The 16920-nt window shown below is 40.4% G+C and overlaps 1 long non-coding RNA gene across 1 annotated transcript; it reads right to left on the bottom strand.

Moving 5' to 3' along the window:
- Nucleotides 1–9040: 9040 nt before the first annotated feature.
- LOC133363187 (uncharacterized) lies at nucleotides 9041–14787 on the bottom strand. Its single transcript, XR_009757613.1, has 3 exons — nucleotides 14716–14787; nucleotides 14005–14068; nucleotides 9041–9448 (listed from the first exon to the last, which is right to left on the bottom strand). It is a non-coding gene; the product is annotated as an uncharacterized LOC133363187 (long non-coding RNA).
- Nucleotides 14788–16920: the final 2133 nt, after the last annotated feature.

Here is a 16920-nt window from a genome sequence, read left to right as displayed (position 1 = left end):
CCATGTTCACTTTACCCTTGATGTGAATGCCTAAAGATGTCTAAGGCCAATCAGCCATAATTATCTAAGCCCTGTTTGGTTTTAGCCTCAGTTAGCTAATCAACAGTCAATGCTTTATTATGATCAAAAACAGGGTAAGTGCTGATGGGCTGGGAGCTAGACTTACAGGTGTCCAAGGAACAGATAGCACCCAGGTGAGTCTGAAATTATGGAGTGACCATATGACCTTTCACAAGAGAACGTGGCCAGGATGGAGAGCCAATGCCAACCTTTGTTTTTGGAGCGGGGGACAAATTACCACACATTTACAACACGCAAGAGAAGAGAAATTTACCCAGGCAAAAGACCCAGTTAGCTTATTTCATTTCACTGTTTGCAACCAAAATACGCATACAACTTGTCATTCACATACAAAATGACAAATTGAAACTGATCATGATATAGACAAACAAAATAAAAAAAATAGTCCTCCACATTTAAACACTGATTCTGTATTCATCCTAGGAAACTCAAATATCCATGAAGTAAATGATACTCATATCAAGGAGCAAATGAGCCAACTCAACAATGAGAGCCAGTGTGGCAAGTGGTTAGAGTGTTGGACTATGACTTGGGAGACCAGAGTTCAAATCCTCACTTGGCATGAAGTTCACTGGGTGACCTTGGGCCAGTCACTGCCTCTCAGCCTAATCTACCTCACAGGGTTGTTGTGACGATAAAATGGAGAGGGGAAAACTATGTACGTCACCTTGAGCTCCCTGGAGGAAAGGTAGGATATAAATGCAGTAATAAATCAATAAATATCAGTGATGCTTCAGCTGCTATGTGGATGTAGCATTCTCTCTCTTGACTTGGCTTCCACCCCCAATGTAACATCAATTTTGACCTGGCAAGAGATCTGTGGGGACCACCCAGAGATTGTTTTGTATATCTTATTGAAATTCTCTTCACTTCCGTCAAATAGGTTCAGATGGGTTGTCCAAGTGGGGTCCCCCAGCTGTGTCTCAAATTTCTAATTGAGGTGAAATTCAGCAGCAAAATAGAGACACATGAAATGCACTCTGAAAAACTGCACTGCTCTTATTCAAGTTCTTTTAACAATTCTCAGAAGTTCTGCAGAGGTTTCACCTAAACAAGGATCTATCCAATTGGCCCTGAATATAGATCATATCTGCAAACTGAACAGTGGAGATTTTCAAAGAAAGAACCCAGGGATTCTTCAGTGACAGGATTAGCAATGGCAGCTAAACTTTCCTGAAATACAACCTGACAAACACTAATGCTCTTATGGCCCAGAAGTCTGACAGGGTTTATGGCCTAGTTCTCACTAATGTGGTAAAACTATGTCTGGGTTGTACTATTTCAGACTGAAAGGGGTGTCATATGACTGGAAGTTCCTCTGTCCCTCCACATAGAAAATTACCATGTCAGAAAGAACATAGGCACAGACTTGTTTCCTCAGTGAGACCTAGCCCTAAAATGCAAAGTGTGGGTGCAGGATAATGTCTGGTGTGTTCTGGGTCACTGTTCTTCAGCCTTGGGCCCCCAGATGTTGTCAGACTACAACTCCCATCAACCCCAGCCAGTTTAGCCAATGGCCAAGGATGGTGTGAGCACTCTAGAACAGAATTCAGAATCCTCTGCCATGCACAGTGATACTCTAGTAGAGGTTCATTGGTTCCTTAACAGACAAATTGACATGGAAAATGATTTCTGTAGGTAGGAAGCTTTAAAACCTCCACTTTATAGCCACAATATTAAAACAATAATACATATTGATTTGGATGATTTTTTTATTCTATGCTACTTAATCCCTAGCTAAAATTGCAAAAAAAATCCAGCTGAAAAAAAATGGATACAAAGTCATTAGAATGTGAAGTAGAGACACAATCTGGCTGGATGTTATCATGAATCTCTTTTCCTATACACAAATACACACACACATCTCTAGATATAGATACATGGAATTAAGGTTCTAACACAGAAGGTGGGGGGAAGGAGTCTAGCTTCAATGCTTTTCTAGAGAAAAGCAGCTAATAAGAATCTCATAAAAAGAAGCAGATGTCCTGTCACTTAAACTGAACCTGAACAAAATGAATGGTTTTATTGAAGGATATATAAATCAAACTATGCAAGATTATAAAACAAATCATCATAATCCAAACCTGAAAACCTATTGGAGTTTTGGGAAGCAGACCCAGCTGTTTCAGAGAGCTGCTCTGTGTCTTTCCAATTTGACTCATTATTGGGGACTGAATTAGATCTGTTCAAAGCAAACCTCTGTTTCTCCCCGTTCATTATAATGAGGAATCTAAAAATGGCTATAACTTCTTTTTCCTTTTCATATAAATTGATGAAATCTGTAGGTATTGCAGTTCCCCCTCCACAGCAGATTACATTTGTGAATTGTAGGCAGGTATGACCAAGCAATTTTATACAGGTACCTTTAAAGTTTGATTTTAAAAAAAGACCAAGGAAAAGACTGTAACTTTTAAATTTACTGCTGGAATTGGATGCAATTTGCAGGCATGGCCACCCATTCTGAGGGAATGAAGCCTGACACATTCCAGAATGAAGGCTGCAGCAGTTCTCTCACAAGGGCAGAGTTTACCGTATTGGGGTGGGTACAGTAGGAATCATAGGGGACATGGGTGATGGAAAAATAGCAAGGATCCCCAGGAAAGTCTGGGGTGGGGAAAATGTCATCCTCCATCAAGGACCCTGTTACTTCATGGTTTATTGCTGGCAGTGGGCTTCTCCCACCACCATGGATTTGGGGAGATACATCCTCTTTTCCCTGAGAGCGAAAGAGCTCTCCATTGATGCACTGGGGAAGGGGGTGGGTGGGAAAATAGTACAAAACACGAGGAAAGGTTGAGTTACAAGAGTTGTCGCCCACCAAGCAAGGACCCTGTTACCCTAAGGGTTGTGGGGGGCTTCTGCCCTCCCCCTTGGAATTTTGGGGACACTGCCTCATCTTCCTGGGAGGGAAAGATCTTCCCACTGAGTTGCATGGGGAAGCCACATATCTATGTGAAAAACAAACAAATGTTCAATCCCTCCTCCAAATCACTATGTTTGGAATGTCTGGGGAAAATAGTTTAACAGATTAAAAGCTAGACCTGTTGATCAAAATGAAATATTCCCCCCCACACACACACACACACATCTCTCAGGCCCTGGGTGTTTACCCAGTCAGCTTGGTTTCTTTGATCAGGCAAGGGAGAGGGGGGAAACCCTGAATGTGCAGTTTTTCGACAGCCAAGGCCACAGAACAACTTCTTGTTAATGGCATGTTCTGGCTTAGGGGAACATGAGAACCTTCCTCAAACCACTCTGATGATTCACCTTGTAATTCAGGGTACACACGGCTGATGTACACCCCTAGCATGCAGATGCATACACAAACATACCAGGGGTGTGCTTTATATGACAGCTTTATAAATATGTACAGAACTGAAAATAAATCACAGCATTCAGGTTCCAAATGGTGTGGGTTCCTTTGCTCCGCATTAGTGTTTTCTGGCCTACTGAGGGATCTACAAGCAGGTATGCTTAATTGACACTAAAAAGAAATGTGTTGCATGGAGAAGGAATGGAGCAAATTCTCCAGACATGGACAGGAAGCAAGCTAGGAAGAAGGGGTGACAAGAGGATATATACTGGTCCTTTTTATTCCTCCTCACATCTCTCTTGTGATGGAACCTGACTGTATTTCCCCCTAACACCATACAGACCAGTGTATAAACTCTTTTATACCATGAAGAACAGCTCCTCCTGGGACTGGTTTGCAGACCCACAGGCACTCTTGCAAAGTGATAAGACAGAAGAGGAGGATTTGACCATGAATGCACCTGGCTAGCCTATTCTCTTCCTCTCTCTCACCAGCCATCACTCATTAACTCCACTCTGCACTCTGCCTTTTACACATAGCCTGGATTATAGCTAATATCTGAAATGATTAATACTTTAAAAACCATTCAGTATACCTACCCACTTATCTACTTACTTATCTACAGATACATATACATCTATATTTATGTGTACTCCCAACATTCCATCCTATTCCCTCAGTATTTTATTACACTCTAGCGTGACCTAGAAATCAAATTCAGAATATGGCTGTATAGATGCCTTGATTCCCAATGGCATGGGCTGCTGGGGTAATAACTGGGATGGAGGCCAAACCAGGAGCACCTCTTTTCTTGCAGTTCAGTCCTACAGCATACATTTCTATGGAGAAGAGTATAACGTTGTCCTCCGTTCCTGACAAGGATTCCAAGGGTGGGTGCAGTGTGTTTCTGTGTGCACTGAGAGGCAGAGAAACTTACAGCACCTTCTTAATTTTTATGAGAAATGGACACCACAATTATAACAGTGGCAATTGTCAGATTAACAACTTTTGATGTGCCTGGTGCATTTTTTACTGCCATACAAACATATCTGTTTGTCCTCTCTTGACTTCAAGCTTCTACAAAGAAGACTCGGAATCTCACTAGACAGACTGAATTAGTTTAATTGTTGAAGGAGCAAGATGCTTGATCTGTTTAGTGGTCTGATGATTTATTTTGCTATCAGGATCACTGCATTTCTTTGTCTTTGATGACCCCTTTTCTCATCATATAAATAGACCTTTTGTCTACTTCCAGCATCAGATGGATGTGTGATGCTTTGGTCTAGCTTACTGCTATTACAACCTTCTACCCCCTCTCTGTGATCTCTGAGAAAAAAATAGCTTTGAGGGAGTTTTGTGGAAAACATGAAACATATCTATATCTTTCTTATCATTCCATAACTATTCTATATTTTCTGTATGAAAAGTTATGTGGATTGTTTAAAGAGCACAGGTCTCACAATTGCTTGCACTTGATCAAATTTGTCCCCCTAAATGAATGAGAAGATGAGGCAATCAACTGCTATTAGCTATGATTGTTAAATGGGTCATACATACACAGAGGCAGCATTAACACAGAATACCAGATGCTGGAGACAAACCATAACACTTTCATGTTCTGTTTATGGGTGCCCAGATTATCTAGCTAGTCACCGCTAGACGTGGAAGGCTGAACTAGGTGAACATTTCCTGATCCTGAAGGGACATTCTTGCATTTGTATCACTGCCGAACAAACCATTATGGTCACAATCCAGCTCAAGTTAAGCTCTTCCCATGATTTCTATGGGAAAGTAAAACAAATGCTTATAGCTGAAAGTAGTGGGTCTTAAAAGTGCTTAACTCTGGCCAATTTTTATAGCAATTTCTTAGTTTGGTAGCAAATTTGTAGGGCGGGATTTCCCAGGAACAAAACCCAGGCTATCCTTGATTTAGCAGGGAGATATACTATCCTGTGGAAAGTACTGACAAAAAAAATCAACATTTTGTCTGTAGCTCACAGGCATTTATGCCAGAATGGAGCCGATGACATGTCAAGTGATACAGACTGGAGTATAAAAATCTGAGTATCTGTCTGACTTTGACTCTAGCTCAGCTCCATTTGCTATAATCTGGGGGTAGACTGGGAGTGCTCCTGGATCCATCTTTTTCACCAGAGGCCTAGGTGACCTCGGTGACCAGAGTGTCTTTTACCAGCTTCAGCTCTTTCTGGACTAGGATAGCCTGACTGCTGTTGTCCATGTGCTGGTAACCTCCAGGTGGATTACTGCTCTATTGGAGTTGCCATTCAGATTGGTCCAGAAGCTGTAACTAGCAAAATGTAGTGGCGCAACTGCTTACTGGGGCAAGAACTTAGCTACCAGGCCAAGTTCAAGGTGTTGGTTTTGGTGTACAAAGCCCTACACAGTTTGGGACCAGGATACCTGAAAGATTGTCTTATCCCTTATATACCCAGTCAGTCACTGCGCTCTGCAGGTGAGGGTCTCCTGCAGATACCATCAGATACTTATCAGGAGGTCTGTTCCACTCAACATAGGATATGGATCTTTAGTGTTGTGGCACCTACCCTTTGGAATTCCTTCCTCTTAAATATTAGATAGGCACCATCTTTGTTATCTTTTTGGCACCTACTGAAGACCTTCCTCTTTCAACAAGCCTTTTACGTAGAGACCTTATCTCAGCATTGGGATTGCTTTTTAATATGTTTTAAAGATGTTTTGTTTTTAAGTTGTTCTTGTTTGTTGCCCTGGTCTCTTTCTGAGATGAAGAGTGGGATAGAAATTTAATAAATTTCTACACCTAGGAAAAAGAAACCAAATGCACAGTTATAGGAAGGGGAATACTTGGCTTAGCAATACTATATGCGAGAAAGATCCTGGAATTGTTAATCACAAACTGAATATGAGCCAACAGTGTGATGTAGCTGCAAAAAAGGCAAATGCTATTTTAGACTGCATTAACAGAAGTATAGTTTCCAAATCTTGTGAAGTACTAGTACTAGCAAAGTACTTGTTCAGTACCTCTCCATTCAGGACTGGTTAGACCTCATCTTGAGTACTACATCCAGTTCTGGACACTGCACTTTAGCAAGGATGCAGACAAACTGGAAGGAGTTCAGAGGAGGACAACAAGGATGATCAGGAGCTAGAAACAAAGTCCTATAAGGAGAGACTGAAAGAACTGGGCATGTTTAGCCTTCAGAAAAGAAGACTGAGGGGAAATATAACACTCTTCATGTACTTGAAAGGTTGTCACACAGAGGAGGCTCATGATCTCTTCTCGATCATCCCAGTGTGCAGGACATGGGCTCAAGTTACAGGAACCCAGATTTAGATGAACATCAGGAAAAACTTCCTAACTCTTAGGGCCATGGAACCAATTACCTAGAAAGGTAGTGGGCTCTCCGGCAATGGAGGCATTCAAGAGGCAGCTGGACAGCCACCTGTCAGGTATGCTTTATCTTGGATCCCTGCATTGAGCAGGGGGTTGAACTCAATGGCCTTATAGGCCCATTCTAACTCTACTATTTTTTTATCCTTAATAATAATAATAATAATAATAACAACAACAACAACACAATGGTGCCCCACATCAGAGCACAGGGGAAGCTCATATTCCTAGCACACCGACTGACCCAGCTCTGGAGCATAGGATCCATTGTTTCTGTTGGGGATGAGGACTAGGGTCAAAGAGGGCCAATGACAGTCACATACCCAACAGAGTTTATTTGATCAAAATCAATACCAAAAGAGAATAAAAGCCTCAAGAGAAGGCTTTTAGCTGGGAGAAGGAAATTGGTTTTTAGCTGGGAAACCATAAAGGGGATTCCCGGGGTTGTAAAGAGGTGTCCCCGAGTGATGCTGACAAGAAAAAAGTGCTGTGATGCAACACTTTCTCAGTGAAGATTTTTCATGCAAGATTTGTTTGGGCTGGTGTAGCATTCACTGATATGTAATGTAGAGAAGGCCACACTATTAAGACTGAATCCTTGGTAATTTTATCACAGCTGTACATAAAGTTTTTATTGAGAATTTAGATGTCTGATAAATGTAATTAGATTCTACCAATGGGTAGCTCAAAACTAAGCAGACCCAGCCAGAGTTACCTTTCTCGCCTGAATCCTATTAACATCTCTACACTAAGCCAAGAGCTTCCTCTCAATAGGGTCTTCAGTGCCACTTTGGAACTCATTTCCCAGTGGTCTATCAAAACTTCAGCCCAATCATCTTCTGGGGTGATGCAAGCTCATTTTATTTGGGCAATCTTTTTGTTGTTGGGGATAAGCATTCTATTTTTGCTGTTCACTTTTGTACAAAGAAAATGACCACTGTGTTGAAGGGTTGAGAAGGCTCCATCTTGCAAGGGCCTCTGGATGGTGGCAATGTGTGAGACATAGGGCTCCCTCAGTCCCCACTGTGGAAGCCAGGTCATCTAGGGTGAAGCAGCAGTCAATTTTTTACTCTAACTTGTGTCTGAAATGTGATCTTTGCATCTCTCCTGCATGAGAGATGCACAAATTCCTCATACAGAGATACCTTGCATATGTCCCAGGTGGAAGAGATGCCAAGGCTGTATTTCAGGAAGACAATGGAAAACTGTTCATGATCAAAACCACGTGGACAGCATGCAGGGGCAATGAACATGTAAGCATACCCCTTTCTTCAGGGAACAGTTATACACAGTGATTTTTAAAATCACCATGTGCAGACTCTTTCTCAGGAGCAGCTGAACCCAAGTACAGACAACTTGGACTCATGTACAATGTAATGTGTGAACACCCCTACTTTTGCAGATGAACAGGAAGCAGTGGGGGAGTTACACAGCCTATTTCTGCATAACAAGAAAACACTGGAACCTGCCCTAATATATCCTTTTTTAAAAACAAAACAAAATGAAACTACAAATTTCGCTGAGGGCTAGAACTATGGTTGAACACAGACAATCAGTAGTTAATGTGGGGAAGTTTGCTGCTTAATAAATGTGTGCTCAAGTATGGTGAAGTAGATGACTATGGCTAGCTTTGTCTTGTTCTATGGTTGTTGTTGCTCACCCTTAGTTACTGGCTTGTTCTGTTGCTGTGGAGTGAAGACTGATCCCTTCCTGCATTCTGCAGTGTTTGCCACTACTTCCTGGTTCTATACTTAGGGAAAGCTCTATTGGGGTGTTCCCCTCATGCTATTAACAAGTGCATCAAAAGTGAGGAGTGAGGCTGCACTTCCTGAACACTGAGCAGTAGTAAATGAAATGGAACAGGGTTTGCAACGGAGATTACATGGGTTGACGCCATGTCAAATGTTCCCATAACCACTTGTTAATACCAGCGGAATGAGGGATTTAGTGAGGGTAGAGGGAGATACTCCACTTTTATTTTAGTTCCACCCTTATGATGATGGTCTTGGTTAATCACAGAGTTCATACCGGAGCACAAGTTCCATAACTATTTCAGAGTGAAAAATACCACTCTTTTGGCTACACTTGCTGGAAATCTATTGTGAATGGAAAAAACACAAACAGACCAATTTAATCCCAAAACTGGAAGTAATTTACTAAAACATGCATGCCCACAGAGACTACAGAACATATATGTTACATATATATGCAGAGGATCAGTTTCAATTAATAACACTGTTCAACACCTGCTTCCCCAAGTAGCCTTGGATGGATCAGCTCCTGTCCCTGTGGCCAGTTAAAAGTGGGAGAGATTGCTAGAGTGCAAGTTGCAATTCATCTTGTGATTAAGTCAGCTGACTGCAGCATAGCAGCTGTGATATAGTGGATATTGTGCTAGGTTTGGGTTAGGAAGACTTGGGTTCAAATCACTGCTGAAATATGAAGATCACTGGGTGATCGGAGAGCAGTCACTTTTATCCTAACTTATTAAACAGGGCTGTTGTAAGAATTAAAAATCTGACTGAGTAGTGATTTTCAACCCAGGCCTCCAACTCATGCTCAACACTTTAACCACTACACCAGGGGCGAGGAGCCTTTTTCAGTCTGAGGGCTGCATCACTCTTCCACTTGCTTCTGTCTTCCCTTCCTGGATCACTCCCTCACCCCTGAGAAAATGAAAAAGATCCATGGGGTCTGGGTAAAAGTTGATCCAGCAGAATTAAAACAGATCCTCCTGTATATGCATGATTGTAGCAAACTAAAGCTTATAGCGGTAGACTGCAGAGTAAAAATCACAGCTCCAGTGCTTGCTAGCATCACCAGAACATTAATCCAAGACACAGACCCTCACGAGTCAGAGAAGACATCTGTGGGCACAGAGGTGACCTATGATTTGATGGTGATTTTGAGGAGATCCCTTGTAAAAATTATGAGGATCCCTAAGGATCTGTATTCTGGATCCGTGTTTCTCCACCATGGCAACGCTGGAAAGCATCAGATCCATTACGTTTTTTAAAAAGTCAGTCAATGGAGACAAATGTGATCTGTGATTGGACAGTACTGATGATGTTGGGAAACTGGTATAATTTCAAGAGGGTCCATTTTAATGGAACTAACATGTGTGTGTGTGTGTGTACATATACACCTTCATTCTCCCCGGTACTCAATAGCAAATGGTGCGGTGGGGCTGTGCCACTTATTTTACCTCCCTCTGGTTGAGTCACTGCTGCATATTGGGATGGTGAGAGGGGGGCAAGGCAGTGGTAAGGTGGACACAGTGCAAATACGCCCATGAAGTAAACACAGTGCTCCTGCCAGCATGTTTGCACTGCACCAACCTTGCCACTGCCTCACCCCTCTCCCTCTCTGTCCTAGTATGCAGCAGTGACTCATCAGGAGGGAGGTCAGGAAAGTGGTGCAGCCCCATTGGGCTGTCTACTACAGTTGGTGCTCCATTCTCCCTTTCTCTCTCTCTGGCACTCCATTCTCTCTCTCGGCCGCTTTCTGGCACTCCGTTTCCCCCTTTTGGCACTCCACTTTCTCCTGACTCCTGCGGCACCCCCTAGTCACCCTGTTTCCCACATCACTCTTTTTCCTCCTGCCCTTTTCGTCACTCTGCTATCTGTTCAACTGCTCAGGTGCCAATCTGAGCCTTGAAAAGCACATAGAACTGAAGTAGAAAAGAACCTCATTATCAACGAAGAAAAAAGGTAACCACCCTCACCACCTCATGATAAAGGCTAAAGTGAATGGAGGGCTCAGAAGCTCATGAGTACCAAGAGAAGTCCTCAAGGGTGCCACTGCAGCCACAGTTGCCACGCTGGTGACCCTAGCCCCAGACCCTAGGCTAAATGTACATAAGATCGCAGCACTGTAACAGCAAACACAGAGTGTTGTGACACTCTCAAGACTAACAAAGTGATTGTGGCACAAGCATTTGTGGACTAGAGGTCATTTTGTCAGACGCATCCCTCGTGAAGTGGACCCAAGTGCACCAAAAATTATGCCAGAGGAAACCAGTTCGTCTTTAAGGCATTACAAGACTTTGTTTGTGTGTTTATTTGAATGTTTGCTCATTCAGTCACATGCACAAGCACACTATTGCACTGTTCCTATTCCTCTATAATGATGGGGTATCATGTTCCTGGTACTAGATAACTGAAAAACCAAGGACAGCACATCTCATAGATTTAAAACAATTTAACTCCTCATTGAAATTAACAGGATGTAAAAGTGCTTTTTTAGGCTAACTGAACCAAAACAAAAGTGAGCAACTGTAATTATTTTTCTCATTTGTAGAGAGGGAGGAGAAGCTTATTTCATGTTTTCTGTATTACTGCGTATGAAAAAAATATCAATAAAACAATGTTACACACAAAAAAGTTCTTAACTCAGGCTGGTTTAGGCCTCACCTTTGTACATATTAATTTCTATATTTCTCATTGGTATATGAAATAATTACATTGTTTAGATTTATGAAGTATAGTACAAGATGTGCAGTTTTACTCAGAGGTGCTGTTAGCTTATTATAGACACAGGCAGATTTTACATACTCCATTATACTAATATTATTTTAATCTTTTTTAAAACAACAACAACAACATTATATTGGTCTTTAATAACATTAGTTTTTCTTTTAATTTGCAAGTTTGCCATACAAGGCTATTGAAAATGTATTCTCTTGCACATTACCGAAAAGAGCAACAGAATTAAAGACTTTCCAGTTTTTATTTTTAAAAATAATACCAAAAATGTTACACTGAACCTGGCAAAAAAGATACATTTTCCTGGAAGGCAAAGCATGCCAAACTATAATGATGTATTTATTATGTAATGGAATACTTATTAAAATTGTAAATGAACAAGAATTCTAGATCATAATGGATCTCTGGAACAGAGATTCCGGAAAACCCTCTGAAAATATGAAGAATTGAAATCCTGTATATGAGTTACTTTCAGCTATATTTACATCTCTCACAGCTGAGCCCAGGCATGTTTACTCAGCAGTAAGCCTTGCTCGCTTTCATGGGGCTTATTCTCATGTAATCATACATAAGATTGCAAAAGACTTCAGAAAATTAAAGCCTTGTCAAAATTGTAGAATCAACTTCGGTAAAGGGGAAAGAAGTCTATGTACAATAACTAACCTAAAGGTTTAATATTCATTGCCTATGTGATGGATATTATTTCATTATCATATTATTTTTGCTTAAATTTACCACTGCTGCTCTGCTACATTGATCTCTATAAATATCTTATGTCAAGAGAAGCTAACATTTTCAACTGTTGTAAAAAGAAGCAATACTTGCTAAAAGGAGTTCCTGAATGTAACAGTTCCTGACTGTAAAGTTTTAGCTGGAAGCTTAAAAATCAAGGTGTTTACGTTATAAACACTTTATAGCTACACATAGTTTTCTCTTCTCTTACAATTCAAATCATAAGGGAAGAAACCCGGAGCTGTTTCAAGATTTGTGTGAAACAGAAGTAGTGGAAATATTGTTGTTGTTTTAAATGTAAATCACTATTGGATGCACTTAATTCTCCCATTCAAGTCTATGAGATACAGAAGTGTTTATCTCTGACTGGATCGTGCCTGCATTTGTAATTGTCCTATTTGCATACCTGGTGCTCATCACCAGCTGCAGAAATAAAACAAAGACTAAGCTTGCTGATCGTAGTAAAAATATAAAATGTAAAATTTTACAATTAATAAAATTATATTAACACAATAGTGATGTCAATTATTAATCATAATTGTAATATAAAAACTTATTACAAGTGAAGACATCACAGAAAAATAATTCACTTGTCAATCCAAGCTTTCACGATGACTCAGTGGAAACAATGTGTAATTTGTTCCATCTGATGTAATTTACTCACATTAAGATATTATTTTACCACACTATATTCATTGTTTTTCTTTTCCCACAGAAATGTATGGCCTGAACTAACCACATGTATTCAGAGGTAAGTCCTACTGATTTCAATGAAATTTACTTCCAGGTAAGCTTGTTTAGGAACGTTGCCTTCCTTAAATGGAAAATCGCAATGGGATGATATACTGAAAATCTCAGCTTAAAGAGAGGGGCATTGCCCCCTTGAAAATGAAAGGGAAAAGGATATTTGTTATATGTTATGTTCATGCTATAAGCTTGGTTAATTTAAATTTGTTATCCTGGAACTGCAATTCTTTTGCCCGGATGGATTTCTGATGAAGTAACACCACTCGAAAGAGACCAAAATGCTATGTAGGGAATGCAGATATCTCGGCCCTGGTTTGAACTTCCATTATTATATTTAACTAGCTCAACAAGATTGCTTAACTTCCATGACTTTCTTTCTAGACGTTCTCAGAAATCCAAGGTATACTTCACTGAAAGGATTTTTATTTGGAAAGATGTGCCACATGACTAATGGCGTGTTTGTGTCCTCCTTCCCCCATTTTTTAAATCTTTGGGCTATCAAGAGAATTGTAGGATGTTATACAGTGTCCACTCTGGGCACTGACAGGCTAGGCCTTCACCGTCTCATTTATTTGCATCTTTCGGACACTATCCGCAGATTCAAGGTTCTGTTTCTGATTACTGAAAGATGTTTTGCCTTCAATAGCTCTTGAAACAAACAGGCTCTGTATTGAGTAATGACATATTTAAACTAACCCTTGGGCCAATTACAATCAAAGATCTCTGGAGCCCATCATTAAAATTGGGTGGAGTTGGGGGGGGGATGGGGGTATGTTGCTACTACAACTGTCAAAATATTTGCTGGGAAGGTGAAGAGGGCACAGGAAAAGAATGTTTTTAAAACAAATCTGCAAAAATATCAAAAATTTGTATTTATTTATGACAGCTAAGGTGCACTAGCACTCTAGCAATGTACAAAGTGAAACAGGGACTTTGCTAACAATGTCTAGCATCTTTTCTGTAAGTGCTCTTATAATACATTTGTATATATTTCTACTTTCTAAACATCAGTCATACTGGATTCTCAGGAAACATAATAATATAAGGCCTATGCTTAACCATACACCTGGAACTAAATTGGGTAACATTTTAAGAAAAAGCACCAGTTATCTAGTGAAAAGGCTACATTCAAGCAGGAAGCCTTTAAAAAATAGGGGGGAAATCAAAAGTCTCATTTTAGAACTTCTGACTAATGTTCCTTAAGGTTTTTTTAAAATCCCAGAACAGATTAATGATGGTTTATGAAACATATTCCTTACCTTTCGTATTATTTCTGGACAAAAACAGTATCAACAAGAACCTGGTACTTCTGTTGCTTTACTCCTGCAGTTAAAAGAAAATAAACATTACTTTAGAAGGAATTGTTTCACCGTGCCAATTAATCACAAAGTGTAAAATGAAATGTTATCCTGCAACACACACTTTTGAAAATGTGATCCAGTCTTTCTCAGTCACAAAAATGAATCACAAACATTTTCATATATAAAGCTCTCTGTTTGCTATGAGTATGGTATAGTTCTGATTACCTCCAGAGAATCATGTTCACAGTGGCCTTCTCTGCAATTAAAAAGCTTCAGTATCAGTAAAATAAATAAATAAATATTGCAGCCAAACAGCCTAAAACCATGAACATGTTTAAAGGCTCGAGACCCAATTTTATACTCCTTTGTAAAAAAATCAAAAACAAAAAACACTTCAGGACAGTTTACTATTCTATGGGTATCTGCACAAACTCGTGTGTGTGTGCGTGTGCATGTGTGTGTTTTTAGGGATGGGGAGTGATCTGCAAACTATACAATCTGTGAAATATTAGAAGTCGTTGAGAAAACACAATGGTACAAAAGCACCAAGATAAATTAATCACTTGTCATAATCACCAGAAATCTTAAATTTGCAGAATACATGACAGATATATCCACACCAGCACTGAGGAACAGCAAAATCAAGATTCTTTGCCTTTGCTAACTTACCTTGTATATGAAAAACGGGCTAGTGAAACTAAGGCTGTTAGAAATCTCAAGTCTTTTGTCCACTATAGTCTCACTTTGTGCCTACTTCCTCCGCTTTGCTGCCATCTGCTGGCAACAAATGTCTTATGCACTGCATTATTGCAGTGCATAAAATTGGATTACACTATCATACAGTACAAATGTGGATGACACACACACACATTTTATGTTTTCATGGCCAACCAATCAGAAACTATTATAGTTCCAGGTCATATATTTTGAAATACAGCAGAATGGATACAGAGGTCAACATATGACTTCTCTTGGCTGTGCTTCAGTAGCTGCTCTGTGTGGAAAAGCAGCATTTGTAAAATGCATTAGACTTCTTCATTTCCAGTTCAAACTGCAAGGATTTTTAAATGATGAGGCATTAGCTGAGACTGCTTTCTGAGATTTCTAGGCATATTACAATCACATCTGAAAGAGTACTAACAGCTTTCTACAGGATTTGGGGGGGGGGTGTTATAAGGACTGGAGAAGAACAATCGTTCACTTTTTTCAGATAGTTGAAGGCAGTTTGAAAAATAATTACTTCTTATGTTGAGTATACTGTTGCCTTCAGTAAACAGGTTTTGCAGATTTTGTGTTGCTTATTTCAAAACTCTGCAACACCTATTTGATCACAGGCAACAGTAGAACGTAATAAATATGTGTGTCTACTGTGGAAAGGGTGGTCTCTTTCAAATCACTTTCAACCCTTAAAGTGGTTGTCTGTCTCCTGCCTCCAGGAGATAAGTAAGTTCTTGATTGTGCAGGTAGTATTGTCACAAGGGACTATATTTTCATTCACACATGCATGTTCATCATCTACTTCTCCAACAATAATATTTATGTGACACTTTAAAAAGCACTTTACCCTGCATTATACATTGCATTAACTAGCCAGATTTCGACTGGACATCAGGAAAAACTTCCTGTTAGAGCCATACAACAATGGAATCAATTACCTAGAGAGGTAGCAGGCTCTCCGACACTGGAGGCATTCAAGAGGCAGCTTGACAGCCATCTGTTGGGAATGCTTTGATTTGGATTCCTGCATTGAGCAGGGGGTTGGACTTGATGACCTTATAGGCCCCTTCCAACTCTATTATTCTATTATTCTAGTCAGAATTCTTAAAACAACCCTGTAAGAGAGATGTTGTTATTTCCACAATGCATGCAGGTGTGGGATGGGCAGTTAATGCTGAAAGAGTGGCTTACTAAGGCCATAGAGTTGGACATGGATGTAAAAAAGAAAGAAAATGGACTGTCTTCAAGTCGATCCCGACTTATGGCGACCCTCTGAATAGGGTTTTCATGGTAAGTGGTATTCAGAGGGGGTTGCCATTGCCTTCCTCTGAGGCTGAGAGGCAGTGACTGGCCCAAGGTCACCCAGTGAGCTTCATGGTTGTGTGGGGATTCGAACCCTGGTCTCCCAGGTCATAGTCCAGCACACTATCCACTACACCATACTGGCTGTCTACATGGATGTAAGAGTACCTCAAGAATGAAACCTGAGTGACCAAAACTCTCCAATAAGTTGGCCTCCTCAAATATGGAGACAACAGAAAACTCAAGAAATAATCCAGATCTTGTTTCTCTCCTAACATGTCAATTCAAACTGTTCCATACAAGCAAGACAGAGGATCCAGTATTACAAGTACAAGTATTACAGACATACCTCACAAAAGCACCTCCAGAGCATGTAGGGTTGCTGGAGAGCTTAAGGCTGGGCCGCATGCCCCCAGAAGTGTTGTTTTGTGTGAACCAGTGCTCCACAGAGGCATTGTCTACATAGATACTTTGGTTGTGCAATCACTGTGTCTTGAAGAAGTAAAGTGAAACCATGCACTGCGTAGTCCCCATGTGGGAACACCAGTTCTCACAACTGGCAACACCACATGATCATAGCCTGTCAGGGTTCCCATACACTCTCAAGACACTGAGGTGGAGCTAATACAGCCTGATCCATAGGTGGATATATTGGCCCATCTAGCCCTCCCTTCCACACACTCCCAGTAGCTTTGCTTCAAAATGCTGACATCAAGCCAAAGGCTCAAGTATTCATGACATCAGCCACTTAAATAATGGGCAAAATAAATATTGACAAATGCTATTAATATTGAATGCAAGCTAATGTATCTCAATTGGAACAATCAACCTTTTAGCTCTTTGATTAATAACTGG

Source organism: Rhineura floridana, chromosome 8 (assembly GCF_030035675.1).
Source record: "Rhineura floridana isolate rRhiFlo1 chromosome 8, rRhiFlo1.hap2, whole genome shotgun sequence".
NCBI classification, from domain to species: Eukaryota; Metazoa; Chordata; class Lepidosauria; order Squamata; family Rhineuridae; genus Rhineura; species Rhineura floridana.
Note: the sequence above shows the minus strand (reverse complement) of the source record. Positions and strands in the feature narration are given on the sequence as shown.